We start from the raw sequence: 6000 nt of genomic DNA on the forward strand, positions 1-6000 counted from the left end.
GCAGCGGTTGCTACCCCTAATTGAGCTGGATGTCACTTGGATGTGGATCCGGCACTGCTCTCTACATTGGTGGTGGGGTGGAGGGGAATTAGGGCTGGAGGGTACTGGAAGCCAATAGTATCAGGTGGGAGAGGGAAAAAGGGAAATAAAAAAATGGATAAAGTGCATAGCTTGCTGGGCAGACTGGATGGGCCGTTTGGTCTTCTTCTGCCGTCATTTCTATGTTTCTATAAGGCCTAGGATTTCTTCTTAAGCAAAACCCAGGAAACTCGCTTTCAGATTGCGAACGAAAAATCCACCCATCCTGTATAGGAGCAGGCAGCAAGCACACGGTGATACTGTGACATAGACGGCATGCTCCTCCGATACTGCTCTACCTGCCTAATCTCTCTACCAAATACAAATATTAGCAATGTCTTACTTATCTTATCATTGCTGTTTATGATGATTTCATGATCATTTGTTTTTGCTGTATTATGATGATCTTTACGTGAGTCTGTCTTGGTTGTTTAGATTCTCCACCACCTTGGTTAGACTGACAGCCTGTAAAGGCGGTCTATACATTTTTTATTAAATTAAATGAAGACCTTACTGCAAAATGGAATTATTGAGGAGGAGGGGTACATGAAGGAGACTCTTAGGCTCAGCTTCCTGCCTATAAGTTGTGTGAAGCATTTCCTGACGGGCTGAGGTGGTTTGTGATAAGAGTCTGCTATTCATTTTCTCTGAAGTCAGAGCCTTGAAGCAGTTTAGCCCATGGGAATGCAATATGCAAAGCGCATGCATTGATTTCTGAGATGTCAATAGTAGGTTCATCGAAGCCTCTGATATCGTAAGCCGCCTCCATTAAGTTTCTCCATTCTAAACTTCTGTCCCTAGAGAGAATCTCTCTGCTTATTAAAAGAGCCTGTAACAGGAACAATAAACAGGGTAAAAATATTGACTTCTGTTCCATTAAACAGTCTGGTTTATTGTTTCACAATGGAAGTGCTGCCTTCAGCTTCATTTTGGTCAATATTTATACCTCAAGTCAATAAAACTTCATATTCACCTCCACAAAGGTCAATATCTGCTAATTATTACTCAGTAGGGATTACCCAGGAGGTTGTGTTGGTCAGATGCTTCTTGGCACGGTAGTAATGATTCAATCCACAGATAAGACTTTGGATGCTGCTGAGTCGGGGGCCTGGGGAACTGCTGTTTCCTGCCCCGAGTTCTCTCTCCAGCGATTCTCGCGATAGTCATGCTTTGGCTGTATCAGGATGCTGCTCTGTCCTCTTGTTGATATTATGCAGCTGAAAAAGGAACAAACACAGGGAGGAGGGTAATTTTCAAATGGACTTCTGCGTTGATACATAGAATTGGCCTTCTCCAAAATTTTCCGCCCAACATGTGGGTAAGCTTTTGCGTGCGTGTCTAGTTTGCGCCTAGGTCGACCTGGACTGAGCAGAGCCGTTCCAAGGGGTGTGCCGGGATGGAGGAGGGGCTTGCGCTTAGGTACATACTTTTTTGCATATTCCAAAGATCGTGCATACAACTTCTCCAGAACTTTCTGTGCATGATTCAGCCAGTATAATAGTGTGCGGTTAATTTTGGTGGAATAACTTTCCCTGTGGAAACGGTGCATATTCATCGTCTAATTTATGTGGGCTGTTCCAGGTGGCACTCTTGCGGCAGGGGCTTTTGAATCCCAGTGCTACGAATTCACTCTGGTTATATCTTCGACTCAGATAAATAGTGGGCTAATAATTGTGCACAGTTAGACCAGGCCTTGCCTTGGATGTCACATGCTCCTTCACTGAAAGACTTTATTCAGAGATGACAATCCAAAAAGAGCGATGCTTTGGGCCTTATCAGACTGATGGATAACTACACCCCCCTTCTATCCATTCCTTCTCTGCTAACAGCATAAACTTGCAGCAGCCACAGGGTTGTCACAGCCCCACCGTCAACTCCCTCAAATCATTGAAGATGTGGAAGAAATCTGAGGCCAGCTATTGCAGATCCATGGATATTATGGTGTCCACACACCCCAAGTCAGCAACATCACCTGAACAGCAAAACCTGCCCCATAATCAAAGCCACATCCAGTAGCATCGTCGGAGGTTTATCCTTGAGTCAGCTGTTGCTTCGAAAGAACAGAGACCGTAATTCTGACAGGAAACGGGCTGCAGTCCCCAGTACCTGAAACCCTCTGTTACCTCAGATCTCGAGATTACCTCCTCCCAGTTTGAAGCCAGGTATGTCCGGTTTTTTTTTTTTGTCATGTGCTCCAGCACTACTGGTGAACTCCAAGCTGATGGAAGAGTGTGATCCACACAGGCCTCGTCAAGGAAAGCAGGTCAGCTGGAGGAAAAAAAAAAAAAAATCAATACAGCTCTGAATTAGTCATGCAGCTGCCACGGAGAATTATGGGTGCATGAAATGAAACGAGAAGATATTGTCTCTTTCTTTTCCATTCGCCCTCTTTTTGCAGTTTTCTTTTAGCTCTGTTAGCATGCACAGCACACTGTTTAATGAGAGCCAGACTCCTTTCTATACCTGTTAGAACTGTACACGTGGCTGCTTGTAGTTTTGCAGTTTGTATCCTGCTTCTGCTGTGTGTCTGCTAAAACTGTCTCCCCCTCCCCAACAACTGGTGTCACGCACTGTGGGTTCTTTCAGGTTACCTGCAGGTTATCACAGTCCCAGGTCCCAATGACTTGTGAATATTTGCAAGATGATGGGAGAATATTGGGTGAAACTGGGCAGACCGTGACCAGTGATGGTGAGAATGGTAGGCCTCTTTTTGTGAACGTGAGACTTTGTTTAGTCAGGTGGCCCATAGTGTAGCTGTATTTGATTTACTGCTATACCACTCTTAATCAGAGCACTTTTAAAGTTTTTCAGTACTTGCAGGCCGATGATAAGCCTGTATCTTTAGGCTGGAGGACTGAAAGATGAAAAAGGGGAAGGTCAAGGGGGATAAGACAGTGGGGGTACAAAGTGCACAGGGAATAAAGGATTGAGTTAGTGGCAGACTGAACCGAAAGAGGATGATTATTCCACAGAAAGGCACAGAGGATAGACTTTGCATAGCTTAGATTTGGAGATTTTTTTTTTCCCCATAGCTGTTTTCTTCTATCCCATTAGGTTTCCAGTTCAGTTTACCTGGTAAGTAGTAATTTCTCATTCTTATATCTGTCTTGCAGTATTAATTTATCCCTGATTTCTAAGGTCACAGTCATTGTGTTAAAAAATGTTTGAGCTGGCAGGAACCAAACATTGTCCCCTTTGGTATAAGGCCTTATCCTACCCGAATCTGGTGCACATTTAGCATGAAAACTACGTTTCTCGAGTCCACTCGGAATCTGTATCGCACATGCTGCACAGTGAATTGGACTGAATCAGTGACCGCTTCATTGCACAAAGGAGTTAAAAATGTGCGCCTGTCTTGCTGATGTCTCGGGTGAATCCCTGTCCTCTCCTCTCACTGAGCACTTCTGCAGCAGTGCAGCCAGCCATGAACTCTGACCCCCCCCTCCTCCACACTAAGGCCTGTAGAATAACACCTGTGCACTAAAGCCTACCCCAAGGGTCCCTGCTCAGTGTCCTGTCCCCCCCCCCCCCCCCCCCCCCACAGGGCTGCTTAGACAACCACAAATCAATACACATTATCACTGAATGCTCAGTGCTGATGCCTAGCTCCTGAATCCCCCCAGTACAGTCCAAAGCAGCTATAAGAAGACATTTGAAAACCAGGGAGACTTCCATTGATCTGGTTTAGGGGCCGTTTGCCTCTATTTTTCATTTCAGAGAGATACGTGCTTATTTTGATGCTTCTAGGCTAACCATTTAATCCAGAATTATAGTTGAAGATGCATGACTGGAAATGCTCTGTGTCCAGTGTGCGGCACCACAGCAGCCGTGAGAAGGTCCAAGACTGCTGGAAGGCATCAGGCCCATAATGTTCAACTAGTCAATTATTTGTTTGTAGTAGTCCAGAGCTAGGTAAAAATTGAATAAAAAATAAAAAGAGACCATATAATATTTTAACCAACAGAATGTCTTTGAACAATGACACTTTCCTATCTAATGACTGGCATTCTGACCGCTGGTCCCCTATTCTATTGTACAGCACAGACAACGTGAGGAATACTCCGACCAGTGCCTTTGATAGAATCGTCACCTGAAAAGGGGTAAATCTGGTGGGTCTCATGGTGGACCTGAATGCCGAAGGTATTGTGGGCAGCCTTGCATCCCAGTTCTTCTCCTTGACCTTTACCACCTTACACAGAGATTGTTTCTAAGTCTTATTGGCTCTCTTCACGTGCCAGGTGTCGGATATGAAATCCTTGCCTCCTAGCTTGAGAACCACTCTAATTGGTGCCAGTGATAGAATAATCCATTATTCCATTCCACAGCACTGACACTACGATGGAGTCTATTATCTATAAAATAAAAAGAACATGCTAGGCTCACTAATTAGTGTATCTGAAAGAGGAGAATGCAGAGAGCTGAAATATTTGGCTCAAATCTTGGTTCTTTTGATGAAGGATGGGTGGCTCACCTTTTGACCCAGCAGGACTTCAGGATTGAATCTTATTTATTTATTTATTATTTTTATTATACCGAGTTTCATGACAGGCATCACATCAACCCGGTTTACAAATAACAATGTGTGTAAAGCATAGCGTAAAGTAATAAGCAATATTCCCAATAAAACTGTGAACTTTAAATACAGTGAATCAATTACAGGGTGTGAGAAAGTTACAATAAAACAGGGAAAATTAACTTGGAACTGGAAGAGGGGAGAAATTGAACAATGCAATATTTACATTTTAATCTTCAAATATTGGGGACTGAAAATTTGCATTTCCGTTCCGGATTGACACCAAACATATCGGAAATGCAAGAGTAGGAAACAATTCTCCATCCATGCAAAAAAAAAAGTAATATTTACTAATAATTGTCAGAGCTGAAAATGATCTGGATTTATGCGAGTCAGGATGGAAATAGGGCATCTTTATGAGAGGATAGCTGGACCTGGACCCCCTTCAGGTGGAAGTGGTCCGGGTGGGATCCATCTGCTGCATTTCCCATTTGGACTCCACTTATTGCTACCCCCTCCCCACCCCTTCCAGAATCTGATGGAGGTCAGCATTTAATATAATTCAGTTCTCCCCAGCTTTTTATTTTAACACAGCATTCTCGAACCTTTTCATTGGTTTAATTATGTACCCAAATAGCTACAGGACATAATGAGACCGAGATGCAAAACAGTGCATCTCATGCATCCTGTATTATCCCCATTACTTCCACCCCATGCAGTACGGGTCTGAAATTCTTTCCGTCCCTTTCTCCTGCTCCTGACACAGAATTAAGGGGAGAGCCGATGCTCCCTACTATACTGAGCTGTCATAAACCTGAAGCACGGGAGCTCACTGTAACAAGGCTCCACTGAATTCCTGGCTCCCAGCCCAGGGATTGTTTGGCTGTTTTCCACTTGGAGGGCAGCCCGGTACCTGCTGTGAATTCCAACTCTCCCTCCCTCGTTATTGTGGTCTGTGCATCAGGAGGCAGCGCTTTCGAATATTCCTAGCAAGCACTGGACTGCTGCTGCTGGGAGAAAGCCAGGGCGATGAAAAGCCCAAGGTGCTGTCATTCTAAGCAGGAAGCAGATTATTCTCTGCATTTTTCGTCCAGCTCACGTCAGCTCTTATCAGAGCCAGGTTAATGCTGCAACGGGCCTAGGATGTTTTTAACCTTCCCTTGATGGGTTCGCCCTATCAGGAAAATCTCACAGACCCACTATAATATTTATCATTTTATAGCACTACTAGGCGTATGCAGTGCCGTATAACGTGATATAACCATTTGGATATGAAATCCCAGTCCCAAAGATCTTATAATTGAAGTGCGAGATGTGAGGCAACAGGAGGTAAAGTGGCTTGCCCCAAGTCGGTGGGAGACGTGTTTTAAACCCTGATTTTTGTAGCCCATAGAAACTTGACGCCCTAA

Source organism: Rhinatrema bivittatum, chromosome 15, assembly GCF_901001135.1.
Source record: "Rhinatrema bivittatum chromosome 15, aRhiBiv1.1, whole genome shotgun sequence".
Taxonomy (NCBI): Eukaryota; Metazoa; Chordata; class Amphibia; order Gymnophiona; family Rhinatrematidae; genus Rhinatrema; species Rhinatrema bivittatum.